The sequence below is a fragment of the Chrysemys picta genome, unplaced genomic scaffold (genome assembly GCF_011386835.1).
Source record: "Chrysemys picta bellii isolate R12L10 unplaced genomic scaffold, ASM1138683v2 scaf115, whole genome shotgun sequence".
In the NCBI taxonomy this organism is placed as follows: Eukaryota; Metazoa; Chordata; order Testudines; family Emydidae; genus Chrysemys; species Chrysemys picta.
In genome coordinates, this window is record NW_027052822.1 from 71,139 (window position 1) to 95,424 (window position 24,286).

The 24,286-nt window shown below is 55.1% G+C and overlaps 1 long non-coding RNA gene across 1 annotated transcript; it reads right to left on the reverse strand.

The window, feature by feature from the left end:
- Positions 1-1,981: 1,981 nt before the first annotated feature.
- LOC135978098 (uncharacterized) lies at positions 1,982-9,834 on the reverse strand. Its single transcript, XR_010595522.1, has 3 exons — positions 9,485-9,834; positions 4,932-4,967; positions 1,982-3,538 (listed from the first exon to the last, which is right to left on the reverse strand). It is a non-coding gene; the product is annotated as an uncharacterized LOC135978098 (long non-coding RNA).
- Positions 9,835-24,286: the final 14,452 nt, after the last annotated feature.

Consider the following 24,286-nt stretch of genomic DNA (forward strand, 5'->3'; position numbering starts at 1 on the left):
TGGTCACCTGTGCTCTCCACGCTGGGCAAACAGGAAATGAAGTTCAAATGTTCGTGGGGCTTTTCCTGTCTACCTGGCCAGTGCATCCGAGTTCGGATTGCTGTCCAGAGCGGTCACAATGATGCACTGTGGGATAGCTCCCGGAGGCCAATACCATCGAATTGCGGCCACACTAACCCTAATTCGAATTTCTAAAATCGATTTTGGCGCTACTCCGCTCGTTGGGGTGGAGTACAGAAATCGATTTAAAGGGCCATTTACATCGAATTAAATAGCGTCGTTGTGTGGACGGTTGCAGGGTTAATTCGAATTAAAGCTGATAAATCCGAATTAAAGTCGTAGTGTAGACCAGGCCTGTATTTCCAAACTAGTGCTGTGTTTCTGGGTAACCCCCAGACAGATTGGCATCAGCATTGCCTAGCCTGTTCGATGGCCCATCAGGGGTCATCAGCTGTACAAAGAATCCATTGAAAGGAACCAGGGAAGATACCTTATGAGTCAGCAAGGCATGTGGTATGCCTGCGGACAGAGAATTCTAAGGCTTTTCCATGCCATGTGCAGGGCAGCTTGTGTTTGGGATAAAGGAAGTACAAGCCACATGGCAAAGGATATAAAAGGCAGCTGAATCTTCTTCATTTTGTCTTCATTTCTGCTTCTTACCTCTGGAGTGACTCTTCTACAAACTGAAGCTCCGAACAAAGGATTGCATGACCCATCCAAGCTGTGGATGTGTTCCAGAGGGACTTTCAAGCCAGCAAACTCACCAACACTGCTAAGAACCTGATATATGGACTTTGAAGTCTTTGTATGTATGTGACTGTTTTACCATTTAACAATTCTCTTCTTGTTCTGGCTTTTGTCTTTATAATAAACCTTTATTTTTAGATGCTAACGGACTATCTGGCAGCTTGGTATTTTGACTTGGTAAAATGGCTGACCCTTTGGGGTCAGGAGAACATTTTGTATAGTGAGCAGAATTTTTAAATAACTTCTCACTATACCTGACCTAGGTGCTGATTGAGAGCCAGAGAACTGGTGATGTCTAGTTTACCTAGATTTCTGGCTTGGGGCTTGCGCCGGTTCTGGTGTGCATTGTGAAGAGGAACCCCCAGGTATTGACCATGGCCCTGGTTGCAGCCAATACCACCCGGTAGAGGGGCTACATAAGAGGGGGAAATCTCTTCAGTGACAGAGGGGAAACGAGCCACGTTATGAGCTTAAAATGCTTCCAGACAGAAATTGAACCAACCAAACAGAAGAGAATCACTAGCCACAAGGTTACACGACATTCGTTTAGAAGAGGGAGCAAAGGGCAGCGGAAGAGCGAACTGGAGGGAACTTACAGACGTTCTTAAATTGTATTTGGCTGCTGCTGCTGCTGTGCCACCGATGTGCCAGGCCGATGGGAGGCGCTTTCTTAATCCGAGTCAGAACTGCTGCTCGACCCACTTCCATGCTGAAAGGGACAAGGATTGACGTGTATTAGATACCGTGAGAATAGCCCTCTCCCACGGCTGTCTGCATTCACAGCAGTTACCGTCCCGCAGCCTGTGTCACAAGATGGGAGCTGGCCCTGGTGCCTGGCCAGTTACACTCCGGCTGCTCCCATGTCAGCTGTACGTGGTGCCCTTCACTTCCTGACCCAGACATTGGCATCATTTTCCGGTGGCTCCTGGGAGGGACGGCCGGGGCTAATAACTGGTTTCTCTGCTCGCCCGTAGCACAGAGCTAGGGGTGATGATGGCAGCTCTCCTAGCCAGGCCTGCAGCAGGCATGGGGGGAGCCAGGACTGCTCAGGCATTGAGGAATGGGCAGGGGAGTGGAGATGGAAAATTCGACCTTCGAGGGAAGCGCAAGCCCACGAGCTACCCTTCAGGAACAGCCCTGGCAGGCTTGGGGAATCCTGGCCAGGCTGAGCCAGCAGGAAGGAGGCGGGAGGGCTGCAGCCCTGGCCCCCGAGCATGCCCAGTGTGATGAGAAGGCCCTGGGCACAGTGAAAGCAGTGGCCAGGCCCAGCAGGACGGGCACCTCACCATGCTAAACAACGAGCTCACTGCACAATATTGGTTGCCAACCAGGACGCTGCTTCACCTTGGAAAGGAATCGCCCGGCAGAGATGGGCTGCGCAGGAAGACAGTGAAACGGCCCGACCTGCAACCCCTGGCACTGCGGGGGGAGGCCGGGCTTTGAGTCCAGTTCTCAGCCCCAAACCTCTGCACCCGCCAATGCTGCTGGGCTTCTCGACACCCGCCAGGTGATTCCAGGGGCAGGTCCCCGCTCCTGAGCCCAGCCAAGTAGAATTGCCACTAACTGCACCACAGCAACCCCAGGGGCTGCGGCAGCACGTGCGGTACTACGTCCCCAGCAGGACGCTAAGGCCCCGCCCGGCGAAGACGTGTACACGTGCCTGACGGTACCTCAGACTTAGCATCACTGATTTCCAGGTGCTGCTTACGAGCTAACGCTGAGCATGTGCACACGCTGTGCAGACTCGGGGCCTCAGGCAGGGAGTCAGTCCCTGCAAGGGCTTCCAGCGCCGGGCTCTGTGGCAGAGGGACATTCTGGCTGGATGATGGGTTTGTACAAAGGCGTCACACCCAGTAAGCTGGGTTGGTTTGTTGCAGCCACGTGTCCCTGTACATGAGTGAGGCTGGCCACAGAATGCAGGTGGGCGCAGCACTGGCCAAGGTGCTGGAGAGGTCCCTGGGAACCCAGCCTGCCTTTGTGAGGTGTGTCAAGGTGCCACGTCATGGCTCTGACATTCTGTGCTGAGCTGAGTTCTCCGTCCCACCCGAGTGCCCTGAGCTGTGGCTGCGTGCTAGTCCTGCTCCCTCTGTTTCATTTCCTGACACTGACTCTAGGAACACCTGGGTTCCCAGCAGAGCTGGGCCGGTCCTGCACCGGTTTGGCTGCACAAGGTGCGATGCAGCAGCCTGTAGGCGCAGGCGGGTTTGGTTTGAGGTTTGAATACATTAACCAGTGATGCCCTGGCCAGTACAAACCCTAATCCGGAATCCAGGGACCTGGTGAAAACAGCCGACTCTTAAGGGGAAAAGAAAATGTTTCCAGGGACTGGTGTAATGTCCCCTGGCTGCAGGGAGCAGAGAGGGTGGGTTCTCATGTCCCCAGAGCCCCATGTACGGGTTGGGAACAGAGCAGTCCCTAGCCCAGCTAAGCCTTGGGCTGTGGGCCCTGCACAGCATCCCAGCACAGAGCTGACGCTAATGGTGCATCTTCTTCTGCAACGTGGCCCCCACACCCCAGTGACCAGGGCTCCGTACCTTGTGTCCATGGCGACCATGGCCATGTTTCTAATGTTTGTGATGATGCCCATGAGGTCCACCTGGGGGATGACACCCAGGATGGGGAGGGCATCCAGGTCCATGCGGGTGATGTCCATGCGGGTGGTGTCCAGGGGGATGAGACCCACCAGGCCCAGGGCATACAGGAGGGGGAGGAGGACAGACAACAGGGGAGCAAGGACTCGGGTGAGGGTGGCAATGTGGCGTGTTTGGTGGTGGTCTCCCACCAGGGGGTCCTGCCAGACAAAGGGAAAGCAGAGGTGACGTGTTAGAGCCCATGGCAAGGCCCCTTCACCCATCCTCCTCCCCGGGTTCCCTGCAGTGCGGGCAATGCTGACACACCACTGGCCCCAAGCATGGTTTCCCTGTGCTGGAGGCTCCCAGACTCCTCTTGCACGGCCTCCATCCTCCCAGTCTGCACTGCCGCTTGGACGCTGCCTGCAGGAACTGGTCTCCCCTGGCTTCCCTTGGCTCCCTGTATTGCCACCCGGAGGGATCCGCATTGTTAGCAGCGGGGAACCCCAGGTGATACCCCCTGGCACTGTGTATTCGAAGGGAAATGCCCCCAGGAAGGCAGGGAACAATGACCTAGTCCATGGTGCAGTCACTTCGGCCAGACGACTCCCGCTGAGTAGGGCATTGCCTGATTTCAGTGGCCTGCCAGCTCCGGAGTAAGGGGGCTGGGGTAGGGTTACCATATTTAAAAATTAAAAAAAGAGGACACTCCATGGGGCCCTGGCCCCACCCTTCCCCGCCCCCGCCCCGCCCCAACTCCGCCTCTTCCCCACCCCAACTCCGCCCTCTCCCCTGAGCGCCCCGCATTCCCCCTCCTCCCTCCCAGCCACGCGAAACAGCTGCCCGAGCGCTACCGGCTTCACGGTTTGCCGGGCAGCCCCCAGACCTCCAGACCCTGCGCCCCTGGCCGGGCACTTCCCCTCCCAGGCTCCGGCTGCGCTGGGGTAGCGCCCAACCGGGGGTGCAGGGTCTGGAGGTCTGGGGGCTCCCCAGCAAACCGTGAAGCCGGTAGCGCTTGGGCAGCTCGGCTCTTCAGCTGCACAGAGCTGAGGTGTCTGGGGGGAGCAGCAGCAGCCGCCGCCGCGGGGGAATCCACCTGCAGCTCGCAGCCTGCCGGAGCCGCTCTAAGGTAAGCAGGGGACTGGTATTTTCCTGGACATGTTCGGCTTTTTGGCAATTCCCCCCGGACGGGGATTTGAGGACCAAAAAGCCAGACATGTCCGGGAAAATCCCGACGTATGGTAACCCTAGGCTGGGGGAGGCGAGGAGGCAGAATGGGGCCAGCATGTGGAGTAACTTTCAAACCGGGCCATGAATACTACACACGTATATGTACACACGTCACGCTACTGGAGGGCTGGGTGCTGCAGTCCTTACACAGGCAAATCTCCCAGAGACAGCCACGCTGTCTGGCTCCCAGCCAATCCCCGCTTTAGCCATGGCCCCACACAGAGAGTCCTGAAACCCGTCTGTGTCCCCGTAGAACAGAGGAACTGGCCTTAGCCTTCGGCCCAGGAAACAGCCCTCAAGTTCCCCAGCTTTAAGCAAAGCAGCCGGAAACAGCCCGTCCCGGCTCCCCCCGGCAGGCCAGCCTGTGCTGAGCCAAGGTCTCACCTGCGTTCGCATTCCACATGCCGGGTCCGTCAGCACCTCCAAGGGAAGGAGAGTCCTGGTCAGAAGGTTTCTCCCGCCCTCCCGCCCTCCAGTCACCTGCCTCCCGCCCCTGGAGCCGCTCTCTGCACCAGCGCAGCAAACCATGGAAAAGCACCCGCAGCAGGGGGGCAGAACGGTCCCCGCCCGCAGCCTGCACCTAGGGTGATCACCTTTTCAAAAGGCAAAAGCGGGACACATACAGAAGCCCCGCCCCCTCTGTGGCCCCGCCCCTGCTCCTCCTCGTCCCCAAAGCCCTGCCCCCTGCTCAGGCCAGAAGCCAGAGGTGGGCAGTGGGAAGAGCCACCTCGGAAGCCTGGGCCACTGTGAGGAGCCCTGGACCCTCCACCTGCCCTGGGCGAGGGGCTAAAGAGCAGCCCCCGGCCCGTGTGCCCGCCCCTGGGGGCATGCTGCCCAGGACAGGTGGCAGCTCCTCGGCTCCTGGGCAGGGGGCAGGGCTTCCGGGGAAGGGGAGGAGCAGGGGCAGGGCCTCATGGCGAGGGGGGCAAACGCCCACCTCAGCCCCTTCTTCTCTCCCCACAGGAAGAGGCTGGCACCACCCCTGAGCCTCAGGCAGCTACAGAGCGGCGCTGCAGGGAATCCGGGACAAATGCTGTCCTGGAGTCATTCAGCCCGGGACCGGGACTAGACCTCTGCATTTCGGGACTGTCCCGCCCAGTTCAGGATGGGTAGTCACCCTACCCCCACCTGCACGACGAGGGGAGGTGCGGCCAGCGTGAGATGGCACCGCACCCACGTGCCCTGCGCCAGCAGCCTGGGCGCCCGTCCTGTCACTGCCACAAGCTGCTGGGTGACCTTGGGCACTTCCCCTGCCACCTTGGTCTGCCTTGGGCAGCAGCTCTTCAGAGCAGGGCCTGTCAAAGTGCGTGTACAGCGCCCAGCACCAGGGACTCAGCTCAGCTGGGGCCTCGTGGGGCTGCTGGAATACACAGTGCAAGAATCATAGAATCATAGAATCATAGAATCATAGATTATAGGACTGGAAGGGACCTCGAGAGGTCATCGAGTCCAGTCCCCTGCCCGCATGGCAGGACCAAATACTGTCTAGACCATCCCTGATAGACATTTATCTAACCTACTCTTAAATATCTCCAGAGACGGAGATTCCACAACCTCCCTAGGCAATTTATTCCAGTGTTTAACCACCCTGACAGTTAGGAACTTTTTCCTAATGTCCAACCTAGACCTCCCTTGCTGCAGTTTAAACCCATTGTTTCTGGTTCTATCCTTAGAGGCTAAGGTGAACAAGTTCTCTCCCTCCTCCTCATGACACCCTTTTAGATACCTGTAAACTGCTATCATGTCCCCTCTCAGTCTTCTCTTCTCCAAACTAAACAAACCCAGTTCTTTCAGCCTTCCTTCATAGGTCATGTTCTCAAGACCTTTAATCATTCTTGTTGCTCTTCTTTGGACCCTTTCCAATTTCTCCACATCTTTTTTAAAATGCGGCGCCCAGAACTGGACACAATACTCCAGCTGAGGCCTAACCAGAACAAGGAACAGGAGCAGCAAACCCGCAAAGCCAGCTGCGCCCACAGCCCCGCAGCAAAACTGCCATTGGCTTCAAAGGGCCTGGGGCAGCTCGGGCAGCACGTGCCTGTCTGTAATGGGGTGGGGCCCCATGCTGCCCTGTCCCGTGCCCACTCACACAGCGGCTGCGGGAACGCCCAGGAGCAGGGCCGTGTACTTCTCTGTCTTTTGGAACGGGGCATTGGCTCTGAGCTACCAGCGTGGAGCCACCTGAGCAGCACCGTGTGTCCAGCCCTCTTGGCGTCATGCAGTTAATGCCCCTGCTGCCAATCCCGTGCAGCCTGGCACTGCTGCCACGCAATGCCCACCACACTCTGCCAGCCTGGCATTCCTATTGCCCGTTTGCAGCATGTGCCCCAGGCTCCTTACAGCACAGCAGCTAGCAGCCCTGCCGTCTCCAGACCGGCCTCCCCACAGCCAGCAGCTCTGGGCTAGATTGTGGTTTGTGCACAGCCGTGGGCACTGGTTGGTACATACATGGCACTGCCCCGGGGCCACTGTCATGCCAACACCCCTCTGATCTAATCTCAGAAATCTGACTGCATGGCTGGCTCTGGCAGAAATGGTTCTGCTGCTGTAGACATGGAATAGGTGAGATATGATTGTCATTTGGCATTTCAGCAGTGCCCAGGCACCAGCCAAGAGTGCCCCGCCCATGCCAGGCACTGCACAGTCCCAGTCTAAGAGACCATGCCCCAAAGAGTTTAGGGTCTAAACAGACTAGACAGACAAAGGCTGGGAGAAAGGGATCGAACATATGAGCTGTGGGAATAAAGGGAAAGTGGCAAAGTTCCACCATTTTTTGTTTCGTTTAAGCCCCTCTGTGCATGCAGCTGCCTTTGATTTCAGTAGCTGTGGCACGTATGGATCTCAGGCCTAGAGCTGGGCAAAATGTTTTAGCCAAAACTGTTTTTCCATTGAAAAAGGCAGATTCCAGTTGACGGGAACCTTAGTGAATTTGTCGATTCTGACTAATTGTTCCAGATGAAAAAAACATCTTGGAAATGTCAATACGGTTCATTTGGACATGTGCAAAACAAAAGCATTTGATTTTTTGATCTCCGTTGACGAGGTGACCGAGGTGCCTTTCACAAAAGTGAGGCAGGCTGGTGTCCCCTTATGCCCAGTAGTCTTTGGGTTACGGCCCCTACCTGGGACGGGAGAGACCCGGTGCAAACCCACAACAAATGCAAGTCTCCCAGGTGGGTACCCTAACCACTGGGCTAGGGACACAAAGGGGGCAACGCCAACTCCTCGGGTGCATGAATGGCATCTAGGTGCCCCCCATTTCCCAATTTCCTTTGCTTTTATTTGTAAGCAGAGTCAGGATGAGCTCTACCCTGACATCTGGTGGTGAATTATGGCGAGTGTGGAAAAGAACTACTGGGGCTGATCTTGTTTGCATAGGCACACCCACTCGCCTGGCATGAAACAACAGCAACTCAAAGTGGTTACTTTGGCTGGTGTGGGATCCCCAGTTTCTTTGTTATTGGGGCAGGAAGAATAAAGTTTTGTTACCCTGATTCTGTGAATCAAGGGCAGTGAACCTGTTGTATGACAGAAGGACTGAGTGAGTCTTTCACCATTACCTAAGTAGCACTTGCTTGACAAGGGGCATGGGTTACAAAACCCAGTGAATAGAGAGAGGATGGGGACAGGTATTTGTATCTGATGGGTTGTAACACCAATTGTACTATCTTCTCTCCCCACTGTTGAATATCAGAGCTAACTTTGATTCCATTAAAAGTCTAGTTACAGACTGCTGAACTGAATTCAGTTCAGTGCACTAGCACTGGGGCTCCCCCTATGAGCTGAAATCACAAAAGAGGTGAGATCACTGAGGCTGTGTTAACTAGTGGGGGAGCCTGAAGCTATAATGCTAAGTGGCTGGCAGAGCAGCTAGCAGAGTGGAGCTGAGCGACTCACAGGTCGGTGAGTGGAGTGGAGCGGAGTGGCTGGAGGAGCAGCGAGCAGAGCAGAGCGGAGCCTTGTGGGAGCGGCCCAAGGGACGGCTGAAGTGGAGCAGAGCTGAGCGGCTCACAGGTCGGTGAGCAGAGTGGAGCAGCTGCCAGAGCAGTTCGTGGGACGGCGGGAGCAGCTCACGGGACAGCTGGTGCAGTGAAGCGGCTCGTGGTGAAGGCTGCGGCGGAACGCCGTCGGCCTCGGATCACGTAAGGTGCCCCTTAACGCCCTGTGTGCCCCCCCCCCCCGAACTCTGGGGCTGCACTGACCAGGGACAGAGACTTTGGGGGGTTGTTGGACTTTTGGGACTTTGGTGATCCTTGGGTTGCTGGTTTCAAGAACCCAAGGGAAAGGACACAGCCCAACTTGCTGGGGTGGGGTTTTTTTGCTCATGGTTTGTGTTATGAATCCTGTTTGTGGTGTTTTTTCCAATTTAATGCTGATGTCGTTTACCTCATGTTATTAAACATTTTTTGTTACACTCAGACTCCGTGCTTGCGAGAGGGGAAGTATTGCCTCTTAGAGGCACCCAGGGGGTGGTATGTAATTGTCCCAGGTCACTGGGTGGGGGCTCGAGCCGGTTTTGCATTGCGTTATTGAAGCGGAACCCCTAGATACAGAACCCGGCCCTTGTTGCTGCCAACTTAGATGGGCAGAAGGGTTACATATTAAAAAACACCCCAAAATCAAACAAAACTATTTTATTTGCCTCAAAATTAAAAAAAAAATTCCCCCCACCCCCGCCCTTTGCTAAAAACAGCAACTTCCAAACTTCCAATACAATTAGCACTTGTACTGCCTTCGTTTGAATCTTTAAATTATATAATTATATCAGGTGCATGCACCCTTACACATACCCCCCCACACACCCACACCCACACTCACAGACTCCCACACTGAGACACACACATTCACACCACGGCTGGGGAAAGTGTTGCAAGGAGCAATACTATTTCAAGCCTAGCAAGCAGACTACAGCTACGAAACAAAACTGCCTACGATACCAGCACGAGACGGTTACACAGACGCCGCTCCCTGTGGCTGCTCTCGCCGGTCCGGCTCAAATGTGCTGACAGAACAGACCACGAGTCCCTTAAATACGCTCCCCCCCCCCGCCCATCGTCGGCTGAGCCAGTGAGCAGGTGGGGCGCGCAGAGCACCAGAGATGCTGTGGGCAGGGCTGAGTACAATAAAGCTGCGTAACTGGCTTCTCACCTCTTGCCTCCCTTGTTGCCAGGCCCTGGTGCTGTGTACGAACATGAAGTCAATACTCCACTCCCAGGTGAAGCGCGAAGGTCGCACTGGGCTGAGAAGGGCTGGCGCAGAGCCCTGCGTGGGACTTTGTTTAATCCCGCTGCAGTGCTCTATACTAGTCCCACGCAGGGCTCTAAGTAGGTGCCGAGGCTGGAGGGGAGGGGTGGTCACTTCCTCTCACGGCTCAGCAGTGATAAGTGATCAGCTGAGTGACATGAGTCCTACTTATTCCGATTGCTCTTGGGCATGGGCCTTTCCCGCGTCCCCACTGTCATCAGTGCCAACCCCCGTGACTGCCATGGGCATAGGCCTGGACCTTAGGGGCAGGCTCTCCTTTCTGCTCTGGCCCCCTAAGCTGGGCATAAGGGTAAATATGATGTGGGGTTGGGAACGTGCGTGCAGCCCCAGAGGCCTGCGGATGGGCTCCCGAGACTGTGCATAGGGCGTACCACACATCCAAAGTTACATAGCAAATCTCTTCCTTTATATATAATTACACGTTATATGGCATTTACTGTATGTTGAATCACACATTTTGGGATTGGCACGGTCACTTTCCAGAAACCAATCCCTGTACAGTGTGCACTGTCCATGCGCAACTTACTCTGTACCCCATCTTATGTTCCAGGCTTAGCTTATCCATTATCTTGCCCATTATAAATGGTTTCCTGGGTGTCCCCCTTATCTTAGCTAGTCCAGATGTTCTGTTTCCAGCCTGCTGATTCATTTACCTCCCTAATCCTGTCTCCCAAGAAATAAGGCTTCCCCCATGTTTTATTACTTATGTCAAGTGGGACCCACAACTCTCTCGTAGATCCATCCTCTGAAAGCCCCTTTCCTTCCCTCCAGGGGACATTGTAAAGGCCAAAAGTATAATTGGGTTAAAAAAAGAATTAAAGAAGTTCCTGGAGGATAGGCCCATCAATGGCTATTAGCCAAGATGATCAGGGATGCAACCCCATGTTCTGGATGTCCCTAAACGTCCAAGTGCCAGAAGCTGAGACTGGACAACAGGGAATGGATCACTCAATAATTGCCCTGTTCTGTTCATTCCTGGCACTGGCCACTGTCAGAGGCAAGACACTGGGCTAGATAGACCATTGGTCTGGCCCACTATGGCTGTTCATATGAAGTAGGAGATTCAAGATCCACTGAAATAAGGGCTTTCAAGATGAAGCGAGCAAACATTTAGTTGAAATGGTTCCATGCAAAGAAGAGCAGGACATCCGATCGGGTTTTTATTCTGTACTCTGCAGCCAGCTAATGATTTCTCCCTGTAAACTTTTCCAAGACCTGAAGAATCACAGAACTGGAAGGGACCTCGAGAGGTCATCTAGTCCATCCCCTGCACTCGTGGCAGGACTAATTATCTAGACCATTCCTGACAGGTGTTTGTCTAACCTGCTCTTAAAAATCTCCAATGATGGAGATTCCACAACCTCACTAGGCAATTTGCTTAACCACCCTGACAGTTAGGAAGTTTTTCCTAATATCCGACCTAAACTGCCGTTTCTGCAATTTAAGCCCATTGCTTCAGTCTTCTCTTTTCCAGATTAAACAAACCCAATTTTTCCAATCTTCTGTCATAGGTCATGTTTTCTAGACCTTTAATAATTTTTATTCCTCTTCTCTGGACTCTTTCCAATTTGTCCACATCCTTCCTGAAATGTGGTGCTCAGAACTGGACACAATACTCCAGTTGAGGCCTAATCAGAGCGGAATAATTACTTCTCGTGTCTTGCTTACAACACTTCTGCTAATACATCCCAGAATGATGTTTGCTTTTTTTGCAACAGTGTTACACTGTTGACTCAGCTTGTGATCCACTATGACGCCCAGATCCCTTTCCGCAGTACTCCTTCCTAGGCAGCTCTACGCTGACACTGTGTCGACCTAATGACATTGACCATGACTCTACACCACTCGGGGAGGTGACATTACTAAATCGGTGTAGGGAGGCACTTTACATCAATGGGAGCCGAATTTAAGTGAAGACACTTCCACAGCTCGGTGGACGCAAGGCAGCTTACGGTGACCTACCCCTGTAGCGTAGACCAGGCCTCACTTTGACTGAGGCATTAGAAAGGGGATTGCAACAATAGGCCTGACAAGTGTATAGATACAGCTCCTTAGCAGGTGACTAAGCCGTTGACATCCCAAGATATCAGTTTACCTTCTGACAGAACAATTGCTGCATTCATGAGAGACATGGGCAGGTATTCAACTCCGCCCCCAGGCAGGACCCTGAATAATAGGGACAATTATCCTTTCCTTTGTTGGGAGAGCTGCAGAAGCCAGTGTCTGGCCCGGGCAGGAAGCTAAGATGCACCAGCCCTGTTGTCACTACACAGCCTTGTTGTCCTTTCAGAGAGGTGTAGCTGGGAACTCGTTAGCTTGTGGGATTGGTCGTGAATTGCAGCTCCTCCCAGCTCTAGGGCAGCAGTTCAAACCCAGCCTGTGTTGGGAGTTGGCTGATGGTTGTTACCATCTGATGCCTTACTCAGCCAGCTATGAAATAAACTTGGCCTTGGTCTAGGCCACAACAACCACACCAAGAAGTCAGGGGCTGACTTGGTCCTCTTTCCGCCAGTGAGGAGATGGGTGGTTCCTCTAGGGTGTGGCTGGGGCACATGAGTATGTCATCAGTCCATGCTTGCTTAGTAAGATAATAATATATGGAGATATACCTATCTCACAGAGCTGGAAGGGACCTCGAAAGGTCATTGAGTCCAGCCCCCTACCTTCACTAGCAGGACCAAATACTGATTTTTGCCCCCGATCCCTAAGTGGCCCCCCTCAAGGATTGAACTCACAACCCTGGGTTTAGGGGGGTAATGCTCAAACCACTGAGTGTGGCTCTCTCCCTCTAGCGGCTGGACCACAGCGAATTCTGACATTGCCTCTGGCTTTGAGCTAAGAGACCTCCCCCTCTGGGGATGCTCATCCTGAGCTGAGAGCTCTGCCCAGCTGAGCTTCCTGGAAGGGCCACCACTTATCACGTGATACCCCGAGCATGTGAGCAGCAGCAGGGCTTGAGCCTGTGTCAAGCTGTCCTGCGGTGTCTTAAGAGCTTGAGTACCAACCTCAGTCTGTTATGAGCCAGGCACAAACTCCACATTGGTTCTATACACAGGGCCAGCGTTCCCTCCCATTTTTCCCACCCATGTGCGGAATGAATTTTGTTACATGCACCAATATGGAGGTGATGTGTGACACATCATCTTCATATAGGTGCACATAATAAAATTCATCTGGTGGGGGTGGGGCCAAAGGGTTTGGAGTGTAGGAGGGGGCTACGGGCTGGGGCAGAGGGTTGGGATGCTGGGGCGTGAGGGCTGTGGGTTGGGGGTGCGGGCTCTGAGGTGGGGCCAGGGATGAGGTGTCTCTTTGTGCCTGGGTCTCGCTTTGTAAAAGAGATGTGATGTGTCACCTCAGCAAACAGGCGGGGCAGGGGCATTCGCTAGTATAATTAGTGACACTTGCTGTGGATGGGTCTGTCTCCCTGTGAGTGCATTGATCAGAGAGGACCTTAAGCATAAGGGCGGCTTGGGGACCCTGCACATGCTTACAACTTATGGGCCAGCTCGGTTCCCTTCCTTGGCAATGGGACCAGAGTCAGGGGCAAACTGAGGCCTAATCTCCTGCTCCAGCAATGGGGCTGCTGTTTGCAGCTGGAACCTCCCGGCCAAATGCAAAATCCAGATCCAGGGTTTGCCTGCCACTGCTTCTAACAGGACTGACCTGTCGCTGCTTATTAGGGGCTTGTTACGTTAATAATAGACATTGCTGCTGTATTTGTAAATGGACTTTAATATGCTGTAATTCGTCTCATTGGTTAATGCATTATGAGGCCCTGTGAATTCCTGTAGTGCCTCCTTGGGCCAGCCCCTCAGGTGATCTGTAATAAAATACCATCATTAAATACTTATGGGATCCAGTGAAATGGATTATTTGGCAAGAGTATGTCTTTAGCCAGCCTTTAAGTGGGAGCTGACCAGCTGTTGCAAGGCCAGGACATGGTTAGCCCAAGCTGTGTTTATTGTCTCTGGTCTGCGTGTAAGGGATGAGCTGAAATGTTAGCCAGCCTGGGAGAAGGACAGATTCCCATTGATGCTGGTGGATGCACGTTGGACGCATGGTGCAAATGGTGCTGAGCTCTGGGGCAGGGGAAGCAGAGGGAACAAGTCCTCAGGAGCCCTGGCTGCATGACATCCTCCCCTTTCTCTACTGTCTGCGTCCCACCTCTGCCTGGGCTCGGTAGTTCCTTCCTTTGTCCGGTCACTGATTGAATGTCGGTCGTCCCTCGGCTCTTGTGACCCCTGAGTGCTGGGACATGGGGTACCAGTGATGCGAGGGAAGGAGAGAGGGCGTTGCCATCTGCTGACTAATAACCACACCACGATGTTCTGCTACACCAGGGGTGGGCAAACTTTTTGGCCCGAGGGCCACATCGGGGTTACAAAATGATATGGAGGGCTGGGTAGGGAAGGCTGTGCCTCCCCAAACAGCCTGGCCCCCGCCCCCTATCCACCCCCTCGCACTTCCCACCCCCTGACTGCCCCCCTCAGAACTCTCCACCCATCCAACCCTCCCTCTCCTTGTCCCCTGACCGCCCCCTCCCGGGACCCCTGCCCCCTATCCAACCCCCTGCTTCCAGTCCCCTGACTGCCCCGCCCCCTATCCACACTCCCGCCCCCTGACAGGCCCCTTGGGATCCCACACGTATCCAACCCCCCCTGTTTCCCGTCCCCTGACTCCTATCCCCACCCCCACCCCGTGAGACTCTACACGGCGCCACAGTCCGCTCTATGGGGGTATGAGTTGTGCAGCACTCGCACGTCGCACTCTAGCCAGCCCGTGTAGACCCCACTGGTGGGAACTAAAGGTACCTAATGCACATTGATGCCGTCCTGAAACAGGCCTGCTGGAGGGTGCAGGGTCTGCTCCCGGCTAGTAGCCTTGTGGACACTGGCCACCGTGGTGAAAGGACTGGAGTGGAGAGACAAAGCTGGTGAGCAGCAGAGGGGAGGGCACCCTGCACCCTCCTGTGGGGCACAGCCTTGGGCCCAGGCTGGGGAGCTCTGCAAGCTTTGGGCCTCATACTCCTATGGGCAGTAGATTTACCCTGTGCAGGGTTGTGCCTATATGGCACTGTCTAGTCCGTGGGGTTCTTCTTTACGTAATGTATTGGAGGAGCCGCATACAGAACATATACACCTCGAGTGCCGTACCAGAGGCTTCACCTGTCGCGTCCTTACCCTGCCCAGTGAAGCCATTCCTTGCCACTCAGATGCTCTTTTCTGCATGCAGCTTCACTGGACCAGGCGCATTCTGCGGCTGCGCCCTTAGCCGTCCTGCCCCGAATCCCAGGTGAAAGGTGTTAGTCTGTACAAAGGAACGTCAGCGACCTAATCACAGCCTGGGATCTAATGCTCCTAATCCCTCCAGCAGCAGCGTGGCCGCTGGCATTTATGATGGGCAAGAGTGGAATTCCAGCCCCATGGCGCTGGACACCCACATGCGCTCTGGGACGTGCTGACTGCCATGCTGTGAATCCCAGAAGTGGGTCCCAGAGGTGGGACTGTTGGAGAGCAATTGCAGCCCCAGTCCATCTGTGTTTCTGATTGTTTCAGGAAGTCCTCAGATATGAGGGGGTGGTACTTCCTGGCCAGCCAGTCAAAAGTGTTAGTGTCACCGTGAGATAAACCTCTCTCCCAGACCACACCCTCTTATCCACCTCTTCCACTCCAGATCCAAAAAACCCAGATATCAGGTCTTGTCAAATGGCACCTGGACACACAAGCCGGAACGTGGACTGGCCGGGTGGCAACCCTAATCCTCCATGAATTTATCTAGTTCTTTTTTGAACCCTGTTATAGTTTTGGCCTTCACAACATCCTCTGGCAAGGAGTTCCACAGGTTGACTGTGCGCTTGTGAAGAGACTGTGCACAGTGTGAAGATTGATCCCATTGATAGATTGTCAGCTCTTCATGGCAGGGATTGTCTTTTGTGTTGTGTTTGTGCAGCACCTGGGACAATGGGGCCTAGTCCATGACTGGGGCGCCTAAATCGTTTGGTAATATAAATAACAAGCACATATACAGCACCTGGCACAATGGACTGAGGCCGTTAGGTCCTACTGAAATCCAAATAAATAATAACAACAACAGATTTGAATTGCACTGGGCATAGGGCCAGAAACCTATGCCCTAGGGAATCAGTGGTGTCAAGAACCTAGCTCTGGGTCTGTTATTGTCCGTGTCCTTAGCTGCTCTTGTCAACACAAAGCTGAACCGGGGGTGTTTTGGTGGCACTCCCTCTGGAGCTGCCTGTATTGTTAACAGTTTGCAGGTGAAATACAGTCCAGAGCCGAACTTGCCGTGACCTACAGTCTGGTAGGTTTGTTTCCTGCCATGGCTCCGTGTTTGATGTGGCTCTCGGGAGGTCAGTGAGAATGTTTGCATTCCCATGAGTCACCCTGTGGCTCGAGCAATACAGAATAGGTGTGTTTTCCGCACAGAGAAGCAAGCAGAGGTGTGGATCATTTATCCTGTTACCTCTGCATGGGGCAGAGAAAATTAAAGCTCTCCAAGTGTTTCAGGCTTTTATCTACACATGACTAGGAGGAGGAACAGGAGCAGGCCGTGATGTCAGAGAATGCCAATGTGTAGGAGCATCTGCGGGCACCTGAGGATTTGTTTTTGCAAGACCTTTTAACTCATTATTGTTTACCTCCTCATCAAATGTCACTCAGATTTGGTCTGATTTCCCCCTGGCCAACTATGAATCTTCCAGCCTGCACTGCTTGGAATGCAGGAGCTGGAGGTCCTTTGTGTCAATACTGAGCCAGTGGGGCTAGGGGGCGCTCTGCTGCTGGACCACCTGCCAGAGGAGCCGTAAAACTGAGATCCCAATCAGGGGTCGTTGCTGAAGATCCCACACCACTTTTTGCCAGAATTGGGGGGTTACCCCCACTCTCCTGGCTAAATTTCTAGGTAGGAGATGAATCAAGGGTGGGCAAAGCAGAAGATGAGGTAGAGAACAAGGGAGGGAGGAAACAGGTGGGACCAGAGAACGAGGAACAAAGATGGAGGGAGAGAGACACGCAAGGAAGAGGAACAGATAGAATGACCCACAGGGCAGGGGAAAGGGTGATTTGTGATGAAGACAGAATGATAAAATGGAGCAAGAAAACAGAGAGTGGGCAGAGCTGGGGGACGTCGCTTGTAGGTGTTTCTTCTTGAGAGAAGGCGGCTTGTGCTGCAGGTAGGGTTGCCAAGCCTCCAGGATTGGCTTGGTGTCTCCATGAATTCAAGATTAATCTTTAATTAAGGATTATGTCATGTTATGAAACCTTCAGGAATACGTCCAACCTAAATTGGCAACCCACGAGGAGGAAGTACTTTTCCCCCTGCCATGGGTTAGACGCAGAGGCAGTAAGGCCAACACCCCATGTTCAAAAATCATGTCATGTCCCCCCAAATCATGAGGTTAATAAATCAATAAATGATTTGCTCTCTGAGCCTTTGGAGTTCACATTTTCAAGTATTTACCCACAGCCATAAAATCTAGAGCGACTCACTTGAAAGAAAGGAAGAAGAAAGCTGAGATTCTCCTTCAAAATGCCCGGCTGAGTTTTCGAAAGGAAAGGCTGAACTTGCTCCACTGTGAGCCAACAGGCACCACTTGGAACTCCAGCCATTGATCAGACTACAGCAGGCCCCCCCGGCTTTGCCCCCTGCCCCCGAAAGTCAGCGTTAGGGCTGCTGACTTTCTAATCACACAAAACCGAACACCCCTGCACTAACCCTTCTCCAAGGCCCCTTCCATTGCCACCCCATCACTGAGGCCCTGCCGCGCCCCGTCTCTCAGGCCCCACCCCTGCTCACTCCATTCCCCCCGCCCTCTGTCGCTCGCTCTCCCCCACCCTCACTCCACTCCTTCATTTTCACCGGGCTGGGGCAGGTGGTTGGGGAGTGGGAGGGGGTGAGGGCTTTGGCTGGGGGTGTGGGCTCTGGGGTGGGGCCAGGGATGAGAGGTTCGGAGTGTGGGAGGGGTCTGGGCTGAGGCAGAGGGTTGGGGTGTGGGAGGGGACATGGGCTTTGGGGTGGGGGTGCAGGTTCTGGACTGGGGCCAGAAATGAGGGGTTCCGGGTGTGGGAGTTGGATCCAGGCTGGGGCAGGGGGTTGGGGTGCGGGAGGAGGTTAGGGCTCCAGCTGGGGGTGTGGGCTCTGGGGTGGGGCTGGGGATGACGGGTGGGGGAAGGGGTTCAGTGCTGGGACAGGCAGTTGGAATGCGGTGGGGGGAGGTGAAGGCTCCGGCTAGGGGTGCGGGATCTGGGGTGGGGCTGGGGATGAGGGGCTTGGGGTGCAGGGGAGGCTCAGGGCTGGGGTAGGGTGCTGGGGTGTTGGGGGGGTGCAGACTCTGGGAGGGAATCATAGAGTCATAGAATATCTGGGTTGGAAGAGACCTCAGGAGGTCATCTAGTGCAACCCCCTGCTCAAAGCAGGACCAATCCCCAAGCTTGGGTGCAGGAGGGGGCTCAGAGCTGGGTCAGGGGGTTGGGGTGCAGGAGGGGTTTTGGAGTGCGGGCTCTGGGTGGTGTTTACCTCAGCCGGTTCCAGGGAAAAGGCGACATGTCCCTTGGCTCCTAGGCGGAGGCGCAGTCAGGCAGCTCTGCACGCTGTCTCCACCCAGGCAATGGGAGATGCGGAGCCAGCGCTCGGGGTGGGGGCTGTGCATGGGGCTGCGACCGTCCCTCCATCTAGGAGCCGAGGGACATGTCGCTGCTTGCGGGGAGATGCGCGGAGCCAGGTAGGGAGCCTGCCAACCCCACGCCAACCGGACTTTTGACAGCCCAGGCAGCAGTGCTGACCGGAGCCGCCAGGGTCCCTTTTCGAGCGGGTGTTCTGGTCGAAAACCGGACACCTGGGAACCCTAGCCAGGATGCTTGCAGCCAGCAAGATTCCTCTACTATTAAAGGTGCAGTGCCCAGAAAAGAGAAGGCCGACATCTCAGTCACATGGCTACACGCAGCCTAGTGCGCAGTGAGGAAAGTTGGCCGCACACACTTGGAAATCAGCAGCAGCTTTATTATGCAACAAACAACTCGATGCCATGTTAACTCTGGCCCGTACTTCTGTGACGCTTGGAAAGGCTCCTATGAGAGGGGGAAAAAAACACAATAAAAGCAATGATCTTCAGCTATATATTGATCTTCCAAACTCTGTTTCTAGCCATCCAGCTTGCATCTAAACACTCGACACTCATATTAAAACGACCATCATTTCCACCTGAAAGGACCACGTTTCCTGCCCCTCTAGGGTTACAGGGGTGTACCCAGGCCCGGCACAACCCATTAGGCAACCTAGGCGGTTGCCTTGGGCGCTAACATTTGGGGGCGGCGACCGCGGCGGCCGGATCTTCGGCTGCCCCCGTTGTCGTCCGTATTTTGGGGGCGGGACCTTCTGCTGCCTGTCGGGGGCGGCATTTCGGGGGCGGGACCTTCCGCCACCTAGGGCGGCAAAAACGCTGGCGGCGCTCTTGGGTGTACCTAGAGCTGTAGTGCACGGCCCGTGTCTGTGCTTACCTCACTAGTCCTGGAACAGCTCCTCGGGAAACAGCACCTCAGCCCTTCTGGCCTGGAATAGGAAGAGGAAGGATTAATTATTCAAACACATAACAGCCCATGTCACCGTGGGGCTGAAGGGCTCCTGCTACTCAGACTGCACCAATGGGCACAGAGACCGGCCATAATCTGATTAGCTGCAAAGGGACCTAAGAGGAGAAAAATGTAGGGGAGGCAGAGCATCAGCGCCACCCTGTGGTGAGTGGCTTACATGACTAGTTTCTGCCTTACTTTTTTGGAAGATGACAGGGCCTCTGCGTCCCCATTGCCATCTCCTTGACCCACACCCTGGGACCTCTGCTTCCTCACTGCACTTACCTAAGGATATTACTTACGTTCACGTACCAAGTCCAGGCCTTCTGATCTGGGTCTGTCTGCTGGCGTGCTGGACAGTGCGCCCTAGGGAATCAACACAACGGCTCTCCTGTCAATGCTTACATTCTCCTGGGCGAACTTTCAGAGTTTCAGCCTCTCAACAAAGAGAGCAGTTTTCAAGACGTCTCACGGGAAATCAAACGCAGTCACAATCTGGGAAATTACCGAGGGACTGATGGCCGAATGCTGCGCTATTTCCACTGTTCCAGAGGGATTTCCTCAGAAGTATCTGGATGATTATGGTTTCAACACAATCCCTGCCTTTTACATAAACCCCAGGCCACCCCACTTACAGGTCAAGAAATGAGGATGCAAGGTGCCCCAGACATACATACGGGGCACTGCCAGTTGTGAGAATATGGGACTGAGCAACGCTCTGCAATCTCAATTCAACAAGTCAACAAAACTTACCTCAGCAAAGAAGGCAACTGAGGTGAGCGTGTGCTTCCTGCCCCACTTGGGCCTTGGGCCTGAAATCCTTCCCTCTCTCATGTGGGGCTCTGCAACATAAATACCCATGAGTAACAGGGACAGCAAGCTCTACAGAGCAAATCCGTACGGCAGATGGTAGAAAGAATAGCTTATACTAACTATCTATCTGTCTATCTATCATTACATGTTAATTCACTTACAGCATCTAGGCCTCCCCATTGTAGCTGAATGGCTCACAGTCAGAAGCTGGGATGTATCTGTTGAGGGGCTGGATTGTAGGATGAGAGTCCATGCATAGGCTCAGGCCAATATCTTCCTATGTCACTGTCCAAAGTCTGGCACTAACATTCATATTCAGGCATCTAGACGAGTGGATTGATTTTCAGAGGAGCTGAACAGCCACGGCTTCGGCAGATTCGAGTGAGAAGTTCTTGGTATTCAGCATTTGAGAAAGGTCAGGCCATTTATTTAGGTGCCTGAGTGTGGCATTGCAGCCGCTGCCATGGGTCCTTTACAATGAATACGGAATCAACATCATCTCGGCACGACAACCAAGTTCAGGATCTAATCGAGCTGTATCCTCTCTGTACTGCTGTACGGTTGCGAAACATTGGGACTGCGCCACTCAGAGGGGGCAAAGCTGGAGGCTTTCCACATAAAATGCCAACGTTGTATATTGGGCATAGAGTGGAATGACTTCATTTGTAAAGCAGATGTTTATGGTCGCTGTGGCCTACAGACTACTGGGGCCATTGTCCGCAGATGGCGTCTTATGCTTTTCAGACATGTCGCAAGTATGCCACAAGATCAGGCCTGCACAACATACGGCCCGCGGGCCGCATGCGGCGCGTGGGGGCTCACTGTGCGGCCCGCGGGGGGATTCTAAACCCCACGCACACAAAGTCCCGAGGCTGGCGTGGCGGCGCTTCCTGGGGCAGTTCCTGGTGGCGTGCCTGCCCGCCGACAGGAGCCAGCAATGCGGGACACGGGCATGGAGCCCTCGCGTGCTGCCGGCCCCCCGCCCCCCCCGCCCCACCCTCGCGCGCTGCCGCCCCCCCCCCCGCCCCAAGCAGGACACGGGGATGGAGCCCTCGCGCGCCGCCGCGCCTCCACCCGCACCCCCCCCAGCCCCAAGCGGGACACGGAGCCCGCACGCGTTGCTGCCCCTCCTCACTGCCCCAAGCGGGACACGGGCACGGAGCGCTCGCCCCCGCCCAGCGGGACACAGGGCTCAGCCACCGTCCCCGTCCTGAGTGCTTTTTGCCCCCCCCCCGGGACTCCTGCCCCATCCAACCCCCCGCGTTCCTTGATGCCCACCCCAGGACCCCTGCCCCATCCACCCCCTTCCCTGTCCCCTGACTTCCCTCCACCGCCCCATCCAACTCCTCTCCTGATTCCCCATCCAAACACCCCTTCTCCCTGTCCCCTGACCACCCTTGGAACCCCTGCCCCTGACTGCCTCCCACCACCCCATCCAACCCTTGCTCCTTCCTGACTGCCCCCCGGGACCCTTGCCCCCATTCAATCCCCCTGTTCCCTGCCATCTGACCGCCCCGACGCCTATCCACCCCTCCACCACCCCCCTGAACTCGCCTGCCCTCTATCCAGCACCCCCTCCCTGCTCCCTTACTGCGCTGCCTGGAGGTGGCTGGCGGCGCTACAGCCGCGCCGCTCTGCTGGAGCCGGGCCACGCTGCCACCGCGCAGTGCCTGGAGCACCGCGTCAGTCTGAGCTTGCAGCCCCCCCGCTTCCCGCGAATCAGCTGTTCGTGCAGGAAGCCTGGGAGGGCTGAGAAGCAAGCGGCGGCTTCGCGCTCAGGCCCAGGGAGGCGGAGCGGAGGTGAGCTGGGGCGGGGAGCGGTTCCCCTGGGCGCCCCTCCCCCCGGGTTACCTGCTGTGGCGCGGACGGCTCCCCCCACCCCAGCTCACCTCCGCTCCGTCTCCACCTCCCTGGGCTTGAGCGCGAAGCCGCCGCTTGCTTCTCTGCTCTCCCAGGCTTCCCGCGCGAACAGCTGATTCGCGGGAAGCGGGGGGCGGGAGGGGGAGAAGCGGGGCGGAGTGTTCAGAGGCGGAGCAGAGGTGAGCTGGGGCCGGGGAGCGGGGCGGAGAGCTGGAGCACCCATGGGATCGGCTCCTAAGGCGCCACTTTTGGATAATGTGCTCAGGGGGAGCAGTCGCTCCCTCTGCTCCCCCCCAGCTACGGTCCTGGTCACTTCAACTTACCGGTTGTTAAATTTAGAAGCCCTTTTAGAACCGGTCCCGCGCAGGACAACTGGTTCTAAAAGGGCTTCTAAATTTAACAACCGGTTCCCGCGAACTGGCTTCCGCTCACCACTGGAGACTCCCCTTGCCGCTCTCACCCTAGGAGCCAGAGACCTCCCAGCAGGGCTGGTGAGTGCGGCCAGGGAAGGGGGAAGGGTGTGGTGGAGTGAGTGTCTGGGAGGTGTGCGGGGGGGTGCTGGGCTGTGAGGGTGTGGAGGGCGCTGGGCAGTGGGGGAGGTTTGTGTGTTTTGGGGTGCTAGGCAGTGGGGGCCTGTTGGGGGGTGCTGGGCAGTGAGGGAGATCTCATAGACTCATAGGGTATGTCTACACTACGGGATTAATCCGAATTTAGATAATTCGGATTTGAAAAACAGGTTGTATAAAGTCGAAATGAATGCGGCCACACTAAGCACATTACTTCGGTGGTGTGCGTCCAAGTACCGGGGCTAGCGTCGATTTCTGCACCGTTGCACTGTGGGTAGCAATTCCATAGCTATCCCATAGTTCCCGCAGTCTCCCGCGCCCATTGGGATTGTGGGTTAAGATCCCAGTGCCTGATGGGACAAAAAACATCGTCGCAGGTGGTTCTGGGTACAGCCTCACCTCCTCCCTCCCTCCCTGCATGAAAGCAACGGACGGCAGACAACCATTTTCGCGCCTTTTTTCCTGGGTGGGTGAACACTGCAGGCTCCATACCACGGCAAGCATGGAGCCCGCTGAGCTCAAGACAGCAGTCATGAATATTGTAAACACCTCGCGGGTTCTCGTGGAGTTTATGCTCAGCCAGGACCAGAAAAACGAGGCGAGGAGGCAGCGGTGGCGGCAGCGCAGCGACAAGCATGATGAGGACATGGACACGGACACGGATACAGAATTCAGTGAAACCACAGGCCCCGGTGCTTTGGAGATCATGTTGTTAATGGGGCAGATTCTATCCATGGAACCCCGATTCTGGGCAAGGGAAACAAGCACAGACTGGTGGGACCGCATAGTGTTGCAGGTCTGGGACGATTCCCAGTGGCTGCGGAACTTTCGCATGCGTAAGGGCACTTTCATGGAACTTTGTGACTTGCTGTCCCCTGCCCTGAAACGCCAGAATACCAAGATGAGAGCAGCCCTCACAGTTGAGAAGCGCGTGGCGATAGCCCTGTGGAAGCTTGCAACGCCAGACAGCTACCGGTCAGTCGGGAATCAATTTGGAGTGGGCAAATCTACTGTGGGGGCTGCTGTGATGCAAGTAGCCAAAGCAATCACTCAGGTGCTGCTATGAAAGTTTGTGACTCTGGGAAATGTGCAGGCTATAGTGGATGGTTTTGCTGCAATGGGATTCCCTAACTGTGGTGGGGCAATAGACGGAACCCATATCCCTATCTTGGCACCGGAGCACCAAGCCACCGAGTACATAAACCGCAAGGGGTACTTTTCAATGGTGCTGCAAGCACTTGTGGATCACAAGGGACGTTTCACCAACATCAACGCGGGCTGGGCGGGAAGGGTTCATGACGCTCGCGTCTTCAGGAACACTACTCTGTTTAAAGGGCTGCAGCAAGGGACTTACTTTCCGGACCAGAAAATAACCGTTGGGGATGTTGAAATGCCCATAGTTATTCTTGGGGACCCAGCCTACCCCTTAATGCCATGGCTTATGAAGCCATACACAAGCAGCCTGGACAGGAGTCAGGAGCTGTTTAACTACAGGCTAAGCAAGTGCAGAATGGTGGTAGAATGTGCATTTGGCCGTTTAAAAGGTCGCTGGCGTTCATTATTGACTCGCTCTGACCTCAGCCAAAGAAATCTCCCCATTGTTATTTCTGCTTGCTGTGTGCTCCACAATCTCTGTGAAAGTAAGGGGGAG